Below are 20,426 nucleotides of genomic sequence, written 5' to 3'. Positions count from 1 at the left end.
GTCCTCCTTGAGCTCCCTCCTGAGGGCAGTCTTCAGACCCGTCCGGGTCCTCTTGGCTTTCCTCGTACTGGTGGTACTGCAGCTTCTCCTCCGTGAGCCGGTGAACGTGGAGGGCGTACTGTCCCTTGGCACCCTTGTGCAGTAGGCCTTGCGGCGGGGTCTGGAGAAGGCCGCTGTTGATGACGCCCGGGGTCAGAGGGTGCGACTTTGGGCCTGGGCGCGGGCTGGTGGTGGCGGTGCCCAGGGCTGGAGGGCTCGGCTGCAGGGCTTGTTGCGGGGTCTGGAGCAGGTCGGTGTCTGCAGCGTCCGGGATCGGCGGCTCCACCAGGGGGCCCGGGAGCAGGCTGACGCTGGCAGCGTCCGGGACAGGGAGACTCCTCTTACCTGCTCCCGCGACCGCTCCTGCGTCACCCGTCTTCTCCTGGTGCTGGTCGGGGCCTGTGACGACTGGGGCACTGCCGATGCTGGGCAGCCTAGTCTGCTGCCGGTCCGCCATTTTGCTCTCCGTTCCCGATGTCTCCCCCCCCCCCGGCGGACCGTGGCCTACCTTGCGATGATCTTCCTCCGTAGGCCGCGGCTCCGCAGTCGATCGTCGGGGTTGAGGACCTTGCGTCGCGCTCCTGTGACGTCAGCGTCGCTCCCTCTCCCTTCCAGGACCTTACGCAGCGTCAGTGCGTGGGGCGGAGCTTCGGATCTCACGCGCTTTCGGCGTCCACGCCCCTCTTCTTCCCGAGCGGCGTCCCGAAAATGGCGTCTGATGGCGGGAAGCTTCTCTCCGGTAAGTGCAAAAGCCTTTTTCAGGCATGCAATACCCGTTGGTGGCGGGTTGGTTTGAATCCTGCCGACTACGCCAAAGTTGACGCGCCCCCTGGGCCTGTGTTGTGCAGGGAATACCCGGAGCCGGATCGCTGGGGGTTGTAGTCTCCGTGGCGGTGACCCGGTCCGTGCCCAGGGTGGTCAATTCAGTGGCAGTCTTAGTGTAATAACAAGTGTCCGACTACGCCACCCGTGGATTGCAGTCAATGGAGACCGCCGCTGCAAGGCAGACCGCTGAGGCCGGTGTTATGTGTGCAGCTAAGAATGGGATGACTCCCCACAGGAGGAGTACAGCCTCAGGGCAGTTAGCGTGGATGATGGGAGTGATGGTGGAGAAAGTCCCAGTACCAATAGTGCCGGAGGAGCAAGAAGTCACAGACAACGTGTTGCAATCCAATGTCCTTTACTCACAGTTTGTATTCTCCAGGTCACTCTCGCGAAGCAGTGACCACCCAAGCCGTGCTGCGTCCACCAGGCAAGGGACTCGGTCAACTCCCAGGTCTTTCTGGAGTATGTCTCAAAGCTCCCTTCCGTCCTTTCTCTGGCTCGTGCCCCACCAGTGACCAAGCTTATGTCCAGCTCCCGCGGGCCTTCTCTTGGGAGGGCTACGTGCCCATGTCCCTGACCCTATATGGTATGCCTTCCTAGCAAGGTGTAACGAGGGGTCGCACCAAGGGCTGGTCACGACCTCCGGTTCTTGGCTGAAGATGATTCGCTTCCACCAATTTGGGATCCGGTACCCTGTTCTGCCAACCCGTCACCCGCAATATCCTGGGTCCTTAGGGTTCTCTCTTCCTTCTCGTTCCTGAGCCTTTCTGTTTCACTTGTTACTTCTGTTCTGGTCTTGTTTCCTTTTCCTTTCCACTGTTCCTTCTCCTCTCTCTCTCTCTGGCCCCGGCCTCTGTGCTAGGCTTGCCCAGGGAGCAGAGCCCATGCAGCAGCCCTGCTCCCTGCCTTCTCCACTTCTCCTCACAGACTGAACTTCTTCTTCTTTCTCTTTCAGTGCTGGCTGGGCCTCACAGGCTAGGCCCGCCTCCGGAGCAGAGCTCCACAGAGGCCCTGCTCTGTCACTTCCTCTCTCAGACTGAACACTGTTCTAAGATGGTGCCCACCTTATATACCTCCCTCTGACCATGAGCCTAGGTGACTAGCAACCAATGGGCTCCTTCCTATGCTCCGGACCCAACCCCTATCTGCCCCTATAGCACTGGGTATTCCACCCCCCTCCCCACTCCAGCCAGGGACAGATGCTGTCGTGCCTGCACTTCTGTCTAGTGGGAGCACCGTTGAGCTGTCCCTCGGAAATGGGGTGTGTGTGCTGTATGCAGCCTACTGAGCCTTGATCCATACTCCATCCTTACCCGGGAGTGGGATATCACACCTCTGGATGAGGTGCAATACCTCTGTAGTGACCAAGTCCTTGGGGCGCTACATATGGCCAATCACCTTGCGTAATTACTGAATTGTCGGCCCCCGTATCTACTTGGAAATCGATTTCATGTCCCCCTGGTAGGTTCACCTGCACTATACAACTGGGAGTTGGGGGTAAGGAGATGAGGGGGTTCATGTGCAAGCTACCCTCATCCTATGGGGGCGTTGTTTGGTCGGCTTGAGGACCCGTACTCTGAGCATTTGGATACGGGTTGGTCCTACAGTTCTTTCTAAAATGTCCTGGCTTTTTACATCCGTAACACAGTTTCTGTCCTCCTCCTTCAGTCCGTCCTCTGCCTCTGTTGTTTCTGGGGGTCGTCTCTACTATATGTATTCTGGCAGCTCTTTTTGCCTGCGCTATGTCATGCTGTGCCCCCTGAGCTATTCTAGCTAAATCTTCTGCCTTCACTGATCTCCAGTCCGGTCTACTTGCTTTTACCTTCTCTGCAATCTCTTTCTTTAGTCCATTCATGAAAGCACTTGCTAATACCCTCTCACTAGTCTTATTCCCGGGGTTGAACCCCATTTCTGACCAGGTTTTCTTTAGTGCATAGATATAATCCTTAGGTTCTTCCTCCTTTCCCTGCACTCTATCTTCTAGTGTAACTTGCTTTTCTGCTTGCCTGTCTTGACATGCTTTTACCAACGCTGCTGCGAATAGGACTCCAGCTGCTGCATCATTAGATTCTGCATCTACGGGTCCGGTCCTATTGGCATACTGTTTTTTTTGTCTCATCTATCAACCTATCATAGCGGGCTTCATCTGCCAATTTTCCCTTAATTACCCCCTGCAGATCTATTCTAGTGGCATGATACGTATCCTGTATGGTGGTGATCATTCTAGCAAAACCCATAGGGGACTGGGACGGATCTGGCAGCTGGGAGATCAGTGCCAACTGCTCTGAAGGGCTCCATGGTCTATACATTAACATTGTACGAGCTTCCTGACCTGGAACCACTGCATCCCCCCCTGCTGCTGCTGCTGCTGCTGCTGGTGCTCCTGGCACAACTACCGTCCTCATTGGGAATAGACTAGCTGGGTGGGGTCTCGGTCCTCCACATGCCACACAGATGTCTACTGTCAAGGGATTCTGCTGTCCACATCTGGGGCAAACCCAACATTTAGGTTCCTGGGAATTCTGGTACTGGGGTGGGGGTGACGTCGGGAGCGGACAGGGAGGAAAATCTGTCATTCCAGTTTTTGTCAGTCTGTAACGTCCGTCTCCTAATTCTTCAATCTTTCCTTCAAAATAAGCGCATGCATTCATCCATACATCTACTGTCCCTAACAGACCCTTATCTTTCAGCCATCCATGATAGGAGTTAAAGAAGGATTTCCATTTCTCTCCATTCATCTCTCCATTCTCATTCATTCCCGCTTTACACAATATTTTGTCAATTCCAATCAGTGCCTGTTTCCCTTCTCTGCGTACCACTAAGTCTTTGGCTATAATGCCTTCCTTGGCATTTTGGTTCCCCATTTTTTCGGTTCTCCTCACCTAGAAGAGACTCCTCAGTCACTTAGACAATGGTCACTTAGACAATGGGCCACAAAGGTTTCTGAACCATTCCACTACTAGCCTCTCTAGGACTTATACGCCAACCAGAAAAACAGACCAAAAACATCAATCCCGGGACACATCCACAACACAATCATCGGATCCATACTTTCATTCTTAAATTCTCCAAAGGATAGAAGGCAGGACTGTCAATTTATCTGAGGGATTCTACTGGTTCAAAGGGACCTGAGCCAGACAACAATCTGTTGAATTACCTGGGGAGCCGACCGCTCGGGGGTGAGGGAGTCTCTTCTATGCAGTGATATAATTAGGTAGAATATAACAGTTATTCTTACCTCAGTGCTGTATATATCACCAACAGAGAGCTTCACTCGTCCCACATCTCGGACCGGTCGAGCACCCTTGGGTAGATTAACTCAAGAATCCAATCTGCGCATGTCTCCCATGGGACCCACATTGTTTTGTCACATGACCGGGGCAAACCTAGTCTGCCCATATCGTGACATCACCGGGCAAGCGCTTTACACTTCTAACACTACGGTCGCTATCTTTTTAATTGGCAAACTCCACCAGAAGATTATTTTCAAATATGAACAAAATGTGCACTCAAATAATTAATCCTATCCTCTATTAACTGCAAGAACGCGCCCACTTTTCATTATCAGGGACACCATCCTATTCATAATTTCTCAATTTATTTATATTATAATAACAGTATCCATACGGTAATTCCTATGTCCATAAATGAACGGAGAGATAATATATTAATACATAACCCAAACACCCTTCCATGGAATTCCCTATCCCTAGGTTCATCCATGGAGTGAAATTAAGAGGTCAGAGGAGGAACCTTCCTCAGGTCCCCACCCCTTTTCCAATCTCAGGCGATAATTGGGAATACATTATAGTTCAATTCTCTCCATAAATAGGAATACCATTTCATAATGTAGAAATATATTTTTATAACTTCATTAGGTGGAAACTTGAATATTTTCAACTACTATATATATAAAAAAAACATTTTTTTAAGAAAAAATCCATTCCCAGAGGAAGTCTCCCTTTCTTTATACGCATGTTGCAGCAGGTCGCGTCGACTCCACAAAATATCATAGTGAGAGTGATTGATCTGCAAGAAACCAAAAATATCCATATATAAATATATTAAAATATAAAAATCCAATTATATTTAAAATACCCCAAATTTCATACACTGCTGATGTCTGAACATACTCCTCAGGTGATACCTGCTGTATTAAATTCAGCATTCAGTCCATTTGGCTTCAACGTATTCAAGTTATGGATCCACTCAAGTTCCTTTCTTTTTAATAATCGTATTCTATCTCCACCCCGTCTTTGTAAAGGGACCGCATCTATAATTCTAAATCTTAATTGTATCACAGTATGTCCCGCCTCCACAAAATGCTTTGATACAGGTAAGTCCATCCTCTTTTTTCTAATGGAATGTCTATGACTATTTATGCGAGTTTTAAAATTGCACGTAGTTTCTCCTATATACCAAAGTGAGCAGGGGCACTCTAACAGATATATTATATAGTCAGAATCACATGTAAAAAAAATTTTTATGTTGTATACTTTTTGAGTTTTTGGATGAAGAAACCGATCACCTTTTAACATAAACGGGCAGTTGACACATGAAAGACATGGATAACAGCCCTTTCTACCTCTACCCTTAATGAATGTCTGAGTCACAGTTTTAGAGGGGCCAATATCTGAATGTACTAGTACATCTTTAATATTTTTATTTCTTCTATAAGAAAAAAGAGGGGGATTTTTAAATTCTGGCACATCCGGGAAACATCTATTTAACATTTTCCAATGACTCCTGTCTATATTTGCCACCTGTTCACTCTCTTCACCATATGTCGATACCATAGGTATTCTATCATCCTTATTATTTTTGGTCACTTTATTCAGAATAATATCCCTATTTAATCCACTGACTTTTTTTTCCTGTTTATTTAACAGTCTCTGAGGGTAACCTCTTGACCTAAGTTTTTTCGTAAGTTTCTGTGCACTCTTATACAGGCCCTCCTCACTACTCTTTATTCTTTTAATTCTTAAATATTGGCTAAAAGGTAATGATTCTATCATGCGTTTTGGGTGGTGACTGTTATACCTCAGGAAATCATTTCGATCCGTCGGTTTAATGAAGAGGGAGGTCAATAATTTTCCATTTTCCTGTGTGATAAAAACATCCAAAAACTGAATAGATTTACATGAACTCACCAATGTAAATTTGACAGTCCTATCGACCTGATTCAAATATCCATAAAAATCCTCCAGTTCCCCTTGTGTACCTGTCCAGAGGAGGAAGACGTCATCTATGTATCGCCACCACGCCATGACATGTCTAAAGTGGTGGGACACATAGACAAAGTTCTCCTCCAATGTAGCCATAACAATATTTGCAGAAGCAGGGGCCATATTGGCCCCCATCGCGGTTCCACATTTCTGGAGGAAATATTCATCACCAAATAGGAAATAATTATGATATAATATGGACTCTAATAATTCAATAATAAATTTCCTATTATTTTCACTAAGATCCGTATAAGACAGTCTCCGTTCAATCGCCTCCACCCCCCTACCATTATCAATGGAGGTGTATAGAGATACCACATCAAATGAGGCCAAAATGACCTCACTTTTTAATTCAACTTCCTGTATTTTTAATAAAAAATCCATGGTATCTCTCACAAAGGATTTAGTATTTTTCGCCAATGGATTTAATATTCTATCAAGATAAATTCCAATTTTACTCGTTAATGAATTTACCCCGGAGACTATGGGTCGTCCCGGGGGATGATTAAGATTTTTATGTATTTTAGGAAGTACATATATCACAGGGGTGGTAGGATTCTCCACATACTGTATAAATAATCATAAAGATCTTTATCAATTATATTATTTTCCAAATCCCCATCCAAAATAACTTTCAAATAATTTAAAAATAGAAATTTTGGATCCTTTTCCAACTTGACATAAACTTCACTGTCACTCAACTGTCTTCTAATTTCTTCAATATACATGACCCTGTCCATGACGACGACAGCCCCACCTTTATCGGCAGGTTTTATAATGATGTCGCTGTCATGGACATGGTCCTGCAAAGCCCGTATCTCCTCTGTACTCAAATTTGGAGATTTCAGTCTTTTATTTGAGTTCCCTCTCAATGCTTTCACATCCCTCTGTACCGCTTCCATAAATGCATTAATTACCGGAGGATTCACAGGTGGCGTAAAGGTACCCCTTTTGGCCACCTGAACCTGTTGTAGACTAAGTTCACTAGTTATACATTTAGGGACAATCACACTACCAGAAAACCAATTTCTCAATTTGACATTTCTAAAAAAATCTCTGGAGATCTAGCTCCAGCTGAAACCAGTCCACATGTTTGCTCATACTAAATGACAAACCCTTATTCAAGACAGTCATCTGTGATATGGTCAAATTTTTTTTAGAGATATTTACCACGAGTTCATTTCTTTTTTCCGTGTCATCACTTGTCTCTGCTGCCGTGGTTTGATTTTGTCCTGTTTTTTTCTGTTGTCTTCGGTGCCGTTTGCCCCCTCTTCTTTTCCGTTGGATCCTCTCTGTTGCTCCTGATCTAGGTCTAAAGGAGAAATTATCACACAATTGTAAATGTCCTTTTATATCATGCTTGTTAGGCCTTTTATCAGTCCTTAAATAACCTCTTTTACTCCATGATGAATTAGATCCACCCTTCTGCCAGTTATAAATGTGACCAGTTTGATAATCCTCCATATCTCGATTCCATTTACGACATTTTACATCCTCAAATTCCATGCGCAAACCCTGCACCTTAGTCATTATTAAATCCTTGAAGGAATCCCATTCCTCAATTTTGAGCAATGATTTCAATTTTTCCTCAGTATCCACAATGTAAGTTGTCATTTTCAATATTTCCTGTTGTAAAAAGTCAATATTCAACAAAATTATATCCAAGGCATATCTATTGGAGATTTGACAAAAACGGGAGCAAAAAGTCACATTATTTCCAAAAAGATTGGGTCTTATATTTGAACGTAAACCCCGTGGTATTTTCCGAGCTTTATAATACTGTCCCAAAGTAACCAAATGCAGTTGTAGAATAATCATCCTTTTAGAATCACTTTCATATTTACGTTTAAGATCCACTAGGGAAGGTGTACTTAAAAAAGTCCCATCATCCTTCAGCGCACCTAGGATCCGTTCTTCTTCCTCAGCAGTATATGAAAAAACATCAGGCTCTATACCGTCCATTACTTTAGCTCAAAAGAATACATTTTTAAAGGAAAAAGAAAAAATTAAGAGAAAATGTGCATGTCTTCCTGGACATATACAGTACAGACCAAAAGTTTGGACACACCTTCTCATTTAAAGATTTTTCTGTATTTTCATGACTTTTTAAAATTGTACATTCACACTGAAGGCATCAAAACGATGAATTAACACATGTGGAATTATATACTTAACAAAAAAGTGTGAAACAACTGAAAATATGTCTTATATTCTAGGTTCTTCAAAGTAGCCACCTTTTGCTTTGATGACTGCTTTGCACACTCTTGGCATGTAAGAGGATACTGGCCTTCAGGGCAAAGTGGCAAAGAAAAAGCCATATCTGAGACTGACTAATAAAAGGAAAAGATTAATATGGGCAAAAGAACACAGACATTGGACAGAGGAAGATTGGAAAAAAGTTTTATGGACAGACGCATCAAAGTTTGAGGTGTTTGGATCACACAAAAGAACATTTGTGAGATGCAGAACAACTGAAAAGATTCTGGAAGAGTGCCTGACGCCATCTGTCAAGCCTGGTGGAGGTAATGTGTTTGTCTGGGGCTGCTTTGGTGCTGGTAAAGTGGGAGATTTGTACAAGGTAAATGGGATTTTGAATAAGGAAGGCTATCACTCCATTTTGCAACGCCATGACATACCCTGTGGACAGCGCTTGATTGGAGCCAATTTCTTCCTATAACAGCACACCTCCAAATTATGCATGACCTATTTAGGGAAGAAGCAGGCAGCTGGTCTTCTATCTGTAATGGAGTGGCCAGCGCAGTCACCAGATCTCAACCCCATTGAGGTGTTGTGGGAGCAGCTTAACCGTATGGTGCGCAAAAAGTGCCCATCAAGCCAATCCAACTTGTGGGAGGGGCTTCAGGAAGCATGGGGGGAAATTTCTCAAGATTACCTCAGCAAATTAACAGCTAGAATGCCAGGTCTGCAATGCTGTAATTGCTGCAAAGGGAGCATTCTTTGACAAAAGCAAAGTTTGAAGGAGAAAATTATTCTTTCAAATAAAAATTATTATTTCTAACCTTGTCAATGTCTGGACAATATTTTCTATTCATTTTGCAACTCATTTGATAAATAAACGTATGAGTTATTATAGAAAACACAAAATTGTGGGGGTGACCCCCAAACTTTTGAACGGTAGTGTAATATATATATATATATATATATATATGACGCACCCCCTGGGCCTGTGTTGTGCAGGGGAACCCGGAACCGGGCCTGTTGTAGAATGCTGGGGGTTGTAGTCTCCGTGTGGCGGTGACCCGGTCCGTGCCCAGGGTGGTCAAACCAGTGGCAGTCTATTTGTATTGTAATAAGTGTCCGACTACGCCACCCGTGGATTGCGGTCAGTGGGGACCGCCGCTGCGCTGCAGACCGCTGAGGCTGATGTTGTTTGCGCAGCCGAGTATGGGATGACTCCCCACGGGAGAAGTATTGCCTCAGGGCAGCTAATTTGGAAGATGATGGGAGTGATGGTCTGAGGGTCCCAGTGCTAATGGTGCAGGAGCGGCAAGGAATCACAGAGACGGGAGGTGCAGTTTAGGGTCTTTACTGATGGTACAAGGCAGACCCTCCAGGGAGTACTGGCTAGTATAAGGGGCCTGGTCAGTCTGCGAGCAAGCAGGAGTTCCCCTGGCCAGGTGGAGTTGTAGGCCTCCCCGTTTATCTGCACTCTTCCTGGCTACCTTGCTGTCAGCGGTTACAAGTAGCCCACGTCCCTGAGTATACCGTGTGGTGCTCACCCGTATGGCTGGTGACTTGGGGCCTTCTGTTAGCCTCCGCTCCTGGATGGCGGCGCTGGTCCCTTCTTTGTGACTGAGCCTCCGGGCTTCTATGGCCAGAGGACCTGGAATCCCCTGCCGGCTGTTTTCTGCTGCTGGGTGTATATCAGTCCCCACAGCCTCGGACTCCTGTGTCCGGTTTTAGTGTCTTCGTCCAGGGCGAGCTCTGCTCAGCTCCAGCCCCTGGACTTCAGCTACTGCTCCTCCAGAGCTCCTGATCTCACTTTCCCTCTCCAGACTCTGACTCTGTCTGCAGCTTCACTCTGACTACTCTAATCCCGCCCCAGACCCAGTTTAAAAGGGCAGATTCCTCCCCTCCCAGGTCTGGGCGGACCGTGTTGCATGTTTAGGGATCCTGACCAGAGAAACCTCCCACTTGCTCTCAGACATAATATCTCTATTACTGTGGCAACCAGACCCCTGGGGTGTCACATATATATATATATATATATATATATATATATATATATATATATATACACATGTATGTATATGTGTGTGTATATATATTGTAAGGCAGCACTACTTATTATCCTGGGGGATACTCGCTTTGCTGCGTCAATCACTGCACACCAGCAACTACTTTGCCGTGTTTCACAATCCACAGTTTATTACACTTCATAAACCGTATTTCACATACATAATGTCCACGAGCCCAAGTGGCACACCGGCCCACTTGACTCTAATTACAGCCTTCCGCAAGGTAATAAAACAATGTCCATAAAAATGTCCATAACATAAAGAGTATTACCTTTATCGGCTTTCAGCTGCTTTTAGTCCATTTCACCACTGTGACTCTAAGGCTTGACCACACGTGGTCTCCAGACCTCCACCCGTCCAAGACCACTGGCATCTCTCACACACAGATCCAGGCTCTGTCCTCCAGGACGCTTGTGTGGCACTCCGAGGCTTACTGGCATCCCACACACACACACAGGGATCCAGGCTTCACCTCCACCGGAGTCCACCAGGCCTCACCAGGCCTCACACGAGCGGTGCTTGTGTGGCACTCCGAGGCTTACTGGCATCCCCCACACTCTCACAGGGATCCAGGCTTCACCTCCACCGGAGTCCACCAGGCCTCACCAGGCTTCCCACGAGCGGTGTTCCCCACACACAGGGAACAGCCTCGTGCCACTCACACGGTGCCCACACAGGAGCTCCCAACACCCAGGAACTCCTACACACCGGAACACACCTGTCACAAATCACACAGGGTTTATATATACTGCAGCACACACACAGATAGGACCTTAACTGATGTCAGAGTCATGTGTCCACACCCTCTGTGTGCATAAGGACCTGTGTGATGTCACAGTCATGTGACCAGTCCGTTAAAGAGGAAGGTACATGGTCATTCAAAAACACACCAAACCATTAAAGGGATGTCTGCTACATCACTATATATATATGTATGTGTGTGTATATATATGTGTATGTATGTATATGTATGTGTGTATATATATGTGTGTGTGTATATATATGTGTGTGTATATATATATATATGTATGTATGTGTGTATGTGTATATATATATATATATATATATATATATATATATATATATATATATACATATGTGTGTGTGTGTGTGTTTGTACATACATACATACGTGGTCAAAATTGTTGGTACTCCTCGTTTAATGAAAGGAAAAACCCACAATGGTCACAGAAATAATTTGAATCTGACAAAAGTAATAATAAATTAAAAATCTATGAAAATGAACAAATGGAAGTCAGACATTGCTTTTCAACCGTGCTTCCACAGAAGTTTTTAAAAAATGTAACTCATGATATAGGCCTGGACAAAAATGATGGTACCCCTGAAAATAATGTGACAACAGATACATGTTAAATCAAGTTGTGTCCACTAATTAGCATCACAAGTGTCTACAATCTTGTAATCAGTCAGTGGGCCTGTATATAGGGCTACAGATACTCACTGTGCTGTTTGGTGACATGGTGTGTACCACACTCAACATGGACCAGAGGAAGCAAAGGAAAGAGTTGTCTCAGGAGATTAGAAAGAAAATTATAGACAAGCAAGTTAAGGGTAAAGGTTATAAGACCATCTCCAAGTAGCTTGATGTTCCTGTGACTACAGTTGCACATATTATTTAGAAATTTAAGATCCATGGGACTGTAGCCAACCTCCCTGGACGTGGCAGCAGGAGGAAAATTGATGACAAATCAAAGAGACGGATAATTCGAATGGTAACAAAAGAGCCCAGGATAACTTCTAAAGAGATTAAAGGTGAGCTTCATGCTCAAGGAACATCAGTGTCAGATCGCACCATCCGTTGTTGTTTGATCCAAAGTGGACTTCATGGGAGACGACCAAGGAGAACACCATTGTTGAAAAAAATTTCATAAAAAAGCCAAACTGGAATTTGCCAAACTACATGTTGACAAGCCACAAAGCTTCTGGGAGAATGTCCTATGGACAGATGAGACAAACATTGAAGTTTTTGGCAAGGCACATCAGCACTATGTTCACAGACGGAAAAGTGAAGCATATCAAGAAAAGAACACTGTCCCTACTGTGAAACATGGAGGAGCTCTGTTATGTTCTCGGGCTGCTTTGCTGCATCTGGCACAGGGTGTCTTGAATCTGTGCAGGGTAAAATGTAATCTCAAGACTATCAAGGGATTCTAGAGAGAAATGTGCTACCCATTGTCAGAAAGCTTGGTCTCAGTCATGGGTCTTGCAACAGGATAATGACCCAAAACACACAGCTTATAACACCCAAGAACGGCTAAGAGGAAAACTTTCAACTATTCTGAAGTGGCCTTCTATGAGCCCTGACCTAAATCCTATTGAGCATCTTTGGAAAGAGCTGAAACCTGCCATCAGGAAAAGGCAACCTTCAAACACGATACAACATAAATAAAACTGTTACACTCGTGCCTGGACTGACTGGCGTGAGCGTGATTAGTGATCCCACTGTACCATGAACCGAGGAGTGCCTGGAGGGGCATAACTAAGTATCTACCCGATCCGACCAAGGTCGCACGGAGGCTAACGACTCCGTGAACCAAGGAGGAACCGAGCAGAGGGACCAGGTGCTACTCCAGGTTAGACCCCGGTCACAGCTGTTGACCCACACCGGGGAATGCAGGAACGGGCAGGTTAGGCTGGCACACAGACAGTTGGGTATTGGCAGGCACGGCTGGAGTGCAGACAAGAGGATACTGGCAAGCACGGCTGGTATGCAGACAGGAGGGCACTGGCAAGGCACGGCTGGTATGCAGACAGGGGGGTACTGGCAAACACGGCTGGAGTGCAGACAGGGAGGCACTAGCAGGTTGGAGCGCAGGCTGGATAGGGTCCAGTACAAACTGGGATTCAGGAACAGAACCGCAGATGCGGTAGACAAGCAGAGCAGAGAGGAACCGCTGGAACGGTAGGCAAGGCAGAGCAGAGAGATACCGCCAGAGCGGTGAGCAAGGCAGAGCAGGGCGAAACCGCCGGAGCGGTGGGCAAGGCAGAGCAGGAGGAACCGCCAGAGCGGTGAGCAAGGCAGAGCAGGGCGAAACCGCCGGAGCGGTGGACAAGGCAGAGCAGAGAGGAACCGCCGGAGCGGTGAGCAAGGCAGAGCAGAGAGGAATAATGAATGCACTTGGGCACACAAATCATCAAGATCTGCTGACGGCAACTCCTTTTGCAATGCTCGACCAATGAAGTGCTTGATGGGAGTCAAATCCGGAGATGCTTCTGGCCATGGTATCATGTTTAAGTCAAGCATGCTGCTCACAGTAGCACCTGCAACATGTAGCTTAACATTTCCATGTTGAAAAATAGTTACTGAGGCACGTTTAAGAAATGTCCATATCACTGGTTCCACGACCAAATCAATGTAACACTGAGCAGTTAGTATACCTGGAATGAAGACTAGAGGGGTCCTGCTACCATATATTATTACACAGCACACCATAATCCCGGGAGTACAATCGGTGTGACATTCTTTCTCGAATGCCAGTATTCTAATCTAGTCCAATTCCTCATATATGCCTACACACAGTATGATACCACTTTCATGGCCCCACAGTGGCTATCACACTCAATATGATGCCCCCACGGTCCTATTACACACAGCATGATGTACAGTATGATTCCCCCTGACAATACATTTCCCCACACAGTACATTGAAAGAAGACATCCATTGTGTTCTACCTATAACCTAACATGTTGATACAAAGGAAGGCAAAAGACCCATGAGGCAGATGCTAATTGCCCCCTATTAACGAAAAAATCCTTCCCAACTCCACTAATGGCAATTAGACTAGTTCCCTGGATGAACGTCCTATCACAGAATCTAGTTCCCATAACCTGTAATATATTTTTCAACAAAAGCATCCGGGCCATACTTGAACTTGTTTAGTAAATCAACAATTACAATATGATGTTCCCGAAAGTCTGAATATTAAAAATGGTGAACATTGGACATAATTTCAAAAAACATCACAGTAAAAGATAATGCCTTACCAACACCAGGTCAGATTACCAATGCACTGCAGGATGCAGCAAGCCTCCATGATAAAGGCGGGGGCAGCACATGTGCAAAATACTGATGCAGACAGCCACTCACTAACCTACCAATTCATGGAGGGGGTGGCTGTGTAGTATTATACATGCACACCGATGGAGTCTGCATAGGGCGCCAGTCACACAGATATGTGTGATACACAGTGTCTGGCTTGCAGCCTATTGATGTCTTGCTTGCAGCGTATTGATGACGCCCATAGTATTAGATCAGGCGGGTTGCCCAGAACTATATACATGCACCCCCACAGGACAGACGCCCCAATTCACCCAGCCAACACTAAAGAGGCCTGGCTGCATCCTGCAAAAAGATGTGCAAAAAAGATGAAAAATAGTGTATAAGATAAGTACACCACATGAGGTATTGGACGATATTTTGGCCAAAATACGCAAGCTCGCAACTCCATCGGTGTGCATGCATAATACTACACAGCCACCCCCTCCAAGAATTGGTAGGTTAGTGAGTGGCTGTCGGCATTAGTATTTTGCACATGTGCTGCCCCCGCCTTTATCATGGAGGCTTGCTGCATCCTGCGGTGCACTGGTAATCTGACCTGGTGTTGGTAAGGCATTATCTTTTACTGTGATGTTTATGTTCCCGAAAGTCCCGTAATTTCACTATTCTTAGAGTAAAGAATCGCCATCTATGATGACTGAGAAACCATCTTTCTTCTAGTAGGAGAGGGTGCCTCCTTGTCATCGTTGAAGGTCTATATGTAAAAAGTTCCTTAATAAGATCTCTATACTGTTTCTTCTTATATTTGTACATTGTAATAAGATCGCCCTTAAACCTTCATTATTCCAAACTGAATAACCCTAACTTTGATAACCTGTCTTGGAATTGCAGTGCACCAATTCCCTTAATAACCTTGGTTGCATTTGTCTGCATACGTCCTAGTTCAACTATGTCCGTCTTATACACCAAAGACCAAAATTATACACAGTATTCTAAATGTGGCTGAATTAGTGACTTGTATACAGACAAAACTATGTTCTTATCATAAGCATCTATGCCTCTTTTAATGCTTCCATGGTTCTATTTGCCTTGGCAGCAGCGGCCTAGCACTGGTTATTAAAGTTGAGTTTGCTGTCCACCCATACACCCAAGTCTTTTCCAGTGATGGTTTTCCCAGTGTTTAGTACATAATTGTACATTGTAATTTGTCCCAAGCAAGAACATTTATCTACATTAAACTTCAATTGCCATTTTTCAGCCCAAACCTCAAGCTTACATAAATCCCTCTGTAATATTACATTATCCTCCTATGTACTGATAACCTTGCAGAGTTTACGATCATCTGAAAATATTGAAATTTTACTCTGTATACCCCCCAAAAGGTCATTAATAATTGTATTAAATAGAAGTCCCAATACTGACTCCTGGGGTACACCACTTTTAAATGTGACCCAGTTAGTGTGTTCCATTAATAACCATCATCTGTTTCTTATCACTGAGCTTTTTTTTGTTTCTTTCGAAATCATCTATACGGTTCCAGACATATGGACCTTTTTAAGTGCTAATGTTTATGGTATTTACCAAAGAAGCAGTCACCCAATGACACTCTTCCTTCAGAGAATCTTCTGGGCCATGGAAACTGGCATGACTTTGGGGTTACTTGTAGTTTTGAATGATTCATTTTACTATTCAATGTACTAAAAATGGGGAAAAAAATCCATTTGTGGTGAAATTGGACCAAATACTGATAGTGGGACGGTAGCCTAAATCTCGGTCTCCTTTGAAGCTCAGCATATAGATGAGCTCCAGAGGAGCACCAAGACAGCGGGCACAGGGCCCTCACTGTCCTAGTGACCCATCAGCCCCCGAGATCATGTCACAGGGCACAGATGGGAGCTGGTAAATGGAAGCAGTGGCACTGGTTACATTTACGTGCTGCTGTCAGAGATTGACAGCAGCATTTAAATGATTAACTTGTCGTAATTAATTGCTGTACTTTTATGTTAGAGGAGCAGGAAAGAAGGAAAAGCCGAGCTGTGGAGTTAGTATCAGAAGAACGTACCAACTCCAACTGCAGGTAGAAAAAAATGTAAATACTTATATAGTGTTAATATTGTATATTATAAATTATTTTCATGCATAAATTGCTGAATATTTACTATTATTTGTTGCAGTATATTTGGTATTAGTAATTATTATAGTTGGAAATTTGACTTACTGACACCACAGCCCTAGTTAAAAGGGTTTTCCACAAGTGAATATATTTATATATATACTAGATGGTGTCCCAATTCTAACGCATCGGGTATTCTAGAATATGTATGCGGCCGACTGGGCGCAATCAGCAGAGTGGTGTTTAAATTTGGCGCCAATCTCGCTGATTGGTCGCGGTCGGCTGGCGGCCGCGACCAATCAGCAGAGCGTTGTTTAAATTTGACGCCAATCTCGCTGATTGGTCGTGGCTGGTGTCCGCGACCAATTAGCAGAGCGTTGTATAAATTTGGCGCCAATCTCGCTGATTGGTCGTGGCTGGCATCCGCGACCAGTCAGCAGAGCATTGTTTAAATTTGGCGCCAAAATCGCTGATTGGTCGCGGGCAGCGTCCGCGACCAATCAGCACAGCAGTGTTTAAATTTGGCGCCAAAATCGCTGATTGGTCGCGGGCAGCGTCTGTGACCAATCAGCACAGCAGTGTTTAAATGTTGCGCCAAGATCAGTGATTGGTCGTGGCCGCTATTTAAATGTTGCGTCCAAATCGGTGATTGGTCGCGGGCAGCGGCCGCGACCAATCAGCACAGCGGTGTTTAACTTTTGCGCCAAGATCACTGATTGGTCGCGGCCAGAGACCGCGACCAATCAACGAATCGTATAGGTGAGGACCGGGGAGCAGAATCGTATTGGTGAGGACCGGGGAGCGCCGCTGCCTGTGTGGCTACTTCCGCTGCGAGAAGCCGGGAGATGAGCGGCTTCTCGCAGCAGAAGTATCCCGACCCACAGCGCCGCTCCCCGGTCCTCCCTTGACACCCTAGCCGCATGGAGGTCAACGCCACTGCCTGTGCGGCTACTTCCGCTGCGAGAAGCCGGGAGATGAGCGGCTGCTCGCCGGTCGGGGTTCTTCTGCTGCTAGCGGCCGGGAGATGAGAGCCTCGCGCCAGTCATCTCCCGGCTGCATCGCCGCTGAGCTCCGTCCCGCAGATGAGCCTCTAACGGCCGCCATCTTTTTTCTGAAATCCTGCGTCGCTGATTGGCCGCTGCTGGACCAATCAGTGACGCGGGATTTCCCCGACAGACAGACAGACAGACAGACGGGATAAGACGATTATATATATAGATATACGCGGTGTGCAGAATTATTAGGCAAATTGTATTTTAGAGGATTATTTTTATTGTTGATCAACAACTATGTTCTCAATCAACCCACAAGACTCATAAATATCCAAGCTTAATATTTTTGGAAGTTGGAGTGGTTTTTTTAAGATTTGGCTATCTTAGGAGGATATTTGTTTGTGCAGGTAACTATTACTGTGCAGAATTATTAGACAATTTAATAAAAACCAAATATAATCCCATCTCACTTGTTTATTTTCACCAGGTAAACCAATATCAGTGCACAAAATATAGAAATAAACATTTCTGACATGCAAAGACAAAAACCCAAAAAATTAGTGATCAGTATAGCCACCTTTCTTTATGATGACACTCAACAGCCTTCCATCCATAGATTCTGTCAGTTGCTTGATCTGTTTTCGATCAACATTGCGTGCAGCAGCCACCACAGCCTCCCAGACCCTGTTCCGAGAGGTGTACTGTTTTCCCTCCCTGTAGATCTCACATTTTATGATGGACCACAGGTTCTCTATGGGGTTCAGATCAGGTGATCAAGGGGCCCATGTCATTATTTTTTCTTCTTTTAGACCTTTACTGGCCAGCCACGCTGTGGAGTAGTTGGATGCATGTGATGGAGAGTTGTCCTGCATGAAAATCATGTTTTTCTTGAACGATACCAACTTCTTCCTGTACCACTTCTTGAAGAAGTTGTCTTCCAGAAACTGGCAGTAGGTCTGGGAGTTGAGCTTCACTTCATCCTCAACCCGAAAAGGTCCCACAAGTTCATCTTTGATGATACCAGCCCATACCAGTACCCCACTTCCACCTTGCTGGCATCTGAGTCGGAGTGGAGCTCTCTGCCGTTTACTGATCCAGCCTCTGGCCCATCCATCTGGCCCATCAAGAGTCACTCTCATTTCATCAGTCCATAAAACCTTTGAAAAATCAGTCTTAAGATATTTCTTGGCCCATTCTTGACGTTTTATCTTATGCTTCTTGTTCAAAGGTGGTCGTTTTTCAGCCTTCCTTACCTTGGCCATGTCCCTGAGTATCGCACACCTTGTGCTTTTTGATACTCCAGTAGCATTGCAGCTCTGAAATATGGCAAAACTGGTGGTGAATGGCATCTTGGCAGCTTCACGCTTGATTTTCCTCAATTCATGGGCAGTTATTTTGCGCCTTTTTTGGCCAACACGCTTCTTGCGACCCTGTTGACTATTTGCCATGAAACGCTTGATTGTTCGGTGATCACGCTTCAAAAGTTTGGAAATTTCAAGACTGCTGCATCCCTCTGCAAGACATCTCACAATTTTGGACTTTTCAGAGCCCGTCAAATCTCTCTTCTGACCCATTTTGCCAAAGGAAAGGAAGTTGCCTAATAATTAAGCACACCTTATATAGGGTGTTGATGTCATTAGCCAACACCCCTCCTCATTACAGAGATGCACATCACCAGATTTACTTAATTGGTAGTTGGCTCTCAAGCCTATGCAGCTTGGAGTAGGACAACATGTATAAAAAGTATCATGTGATCAAAATACTCATTTGCCTAATAATTCTGCACACAGTGTATATATATATATATATATATATATATATATATATATATATATCACACTATAATACAGTATGTCTTTTTTAGTTGAACAATTGGGATGTGGCTGCTGGGACCCCCAGGATGCCCAGTACTGAATCCAACTGGTTCTTATACATAAACCTTAAGTAGAGCCACATGAAGGTAAAAGGATCAGAGTGCCTGAAAAATGTATGGATCAGAAGGTGTTTTTCCCTGGATTGACTGTCATTCGTAGATGTAACAGAATCACTGGTCTTCTCTTCTACTTTTGGCTGAGGATTAGAGGATTAACATGAAACATGGAAACGATATTCTCTCATCAGACATATATGATGTTTAGTACTGATATGCCATAAATGTCAGTAGTATTACATTAAATGCAAAGGGACATTAATCAATTTGAAATGATTCTTTTTAGTTTTTTTTTTATTAAGAATTACATGGAAGAATGAAGAGATGTTCTTGGAGGGCCTTCTTCTGCAGATGTTACTTGCTGGTCAGAAGGCCACAGGTAGATGGTACAAGTCCTTCCACACAGGTGCATCTTTAATGGTGGACATGCTGTACTAGGCACTAGACATGAAGGGTTTTTCACATTGAGATGTTTGTGTTGCTCCGATGACAGGGAGCAAATATGCAGCTTTGTCTGATGGAGCGAGCAACCCTGGATAATCCACGCCGGCAAGATGATATCAGCCGGCGGAAGGTGGAACCTGTGAGAGGAGACAAAGAGACATAACTAATGTAAGTAATGGGACTACATATTAGAGCAGGGATGTCACACTCAAACACACAGAGGGCCAAAATGAAAAACTTGGACCCCACATAATCCTACATACAGAATAATGGCCCCACATAGTCCTCCGTACAGTATAATGGGCCCCACATTGTCCTCCATACAGAATAATGGCCCCAAATAGTGGTGGTGGTTCTGTTGTCGTGGGTCAAATATAACCACCCTGCGGGCCAGGTTTGGTCCACGGGCCAGAGTTTGACATGTATGTATTAGAGGATACTACTGTAGTGTCACTGTGACAGGATGATAGAGGAGTCGTATCCATACAGATGTACGGGGTCATTGTCAGTAATCCTACAGATAATATCTGCTCCACATGACTCCTTCTCACTGACTGACATCATGCAACATGGAGCTTAT

This window comes from Phyllobates terribilis, unplaced genomic scaffold (assembly GCF_046119375.1).
Source record: "Phyllobates terribilis strain yellow unplaced genomic scaffold, ASM4611937v1 Scaffold_12__6_contigs__length_324123572, whole genome shotgun sequence".
NCBI classification, from domain to species: domain Eukaryota; kingdom Metazoa; phylum Chordata; class Amphibia; order Anura; family Dendrobatidae; genus Phyllobates; species Phyllobates terribilis.
This window is presented reverse-complemented; position numbering follows the sequence as displayed.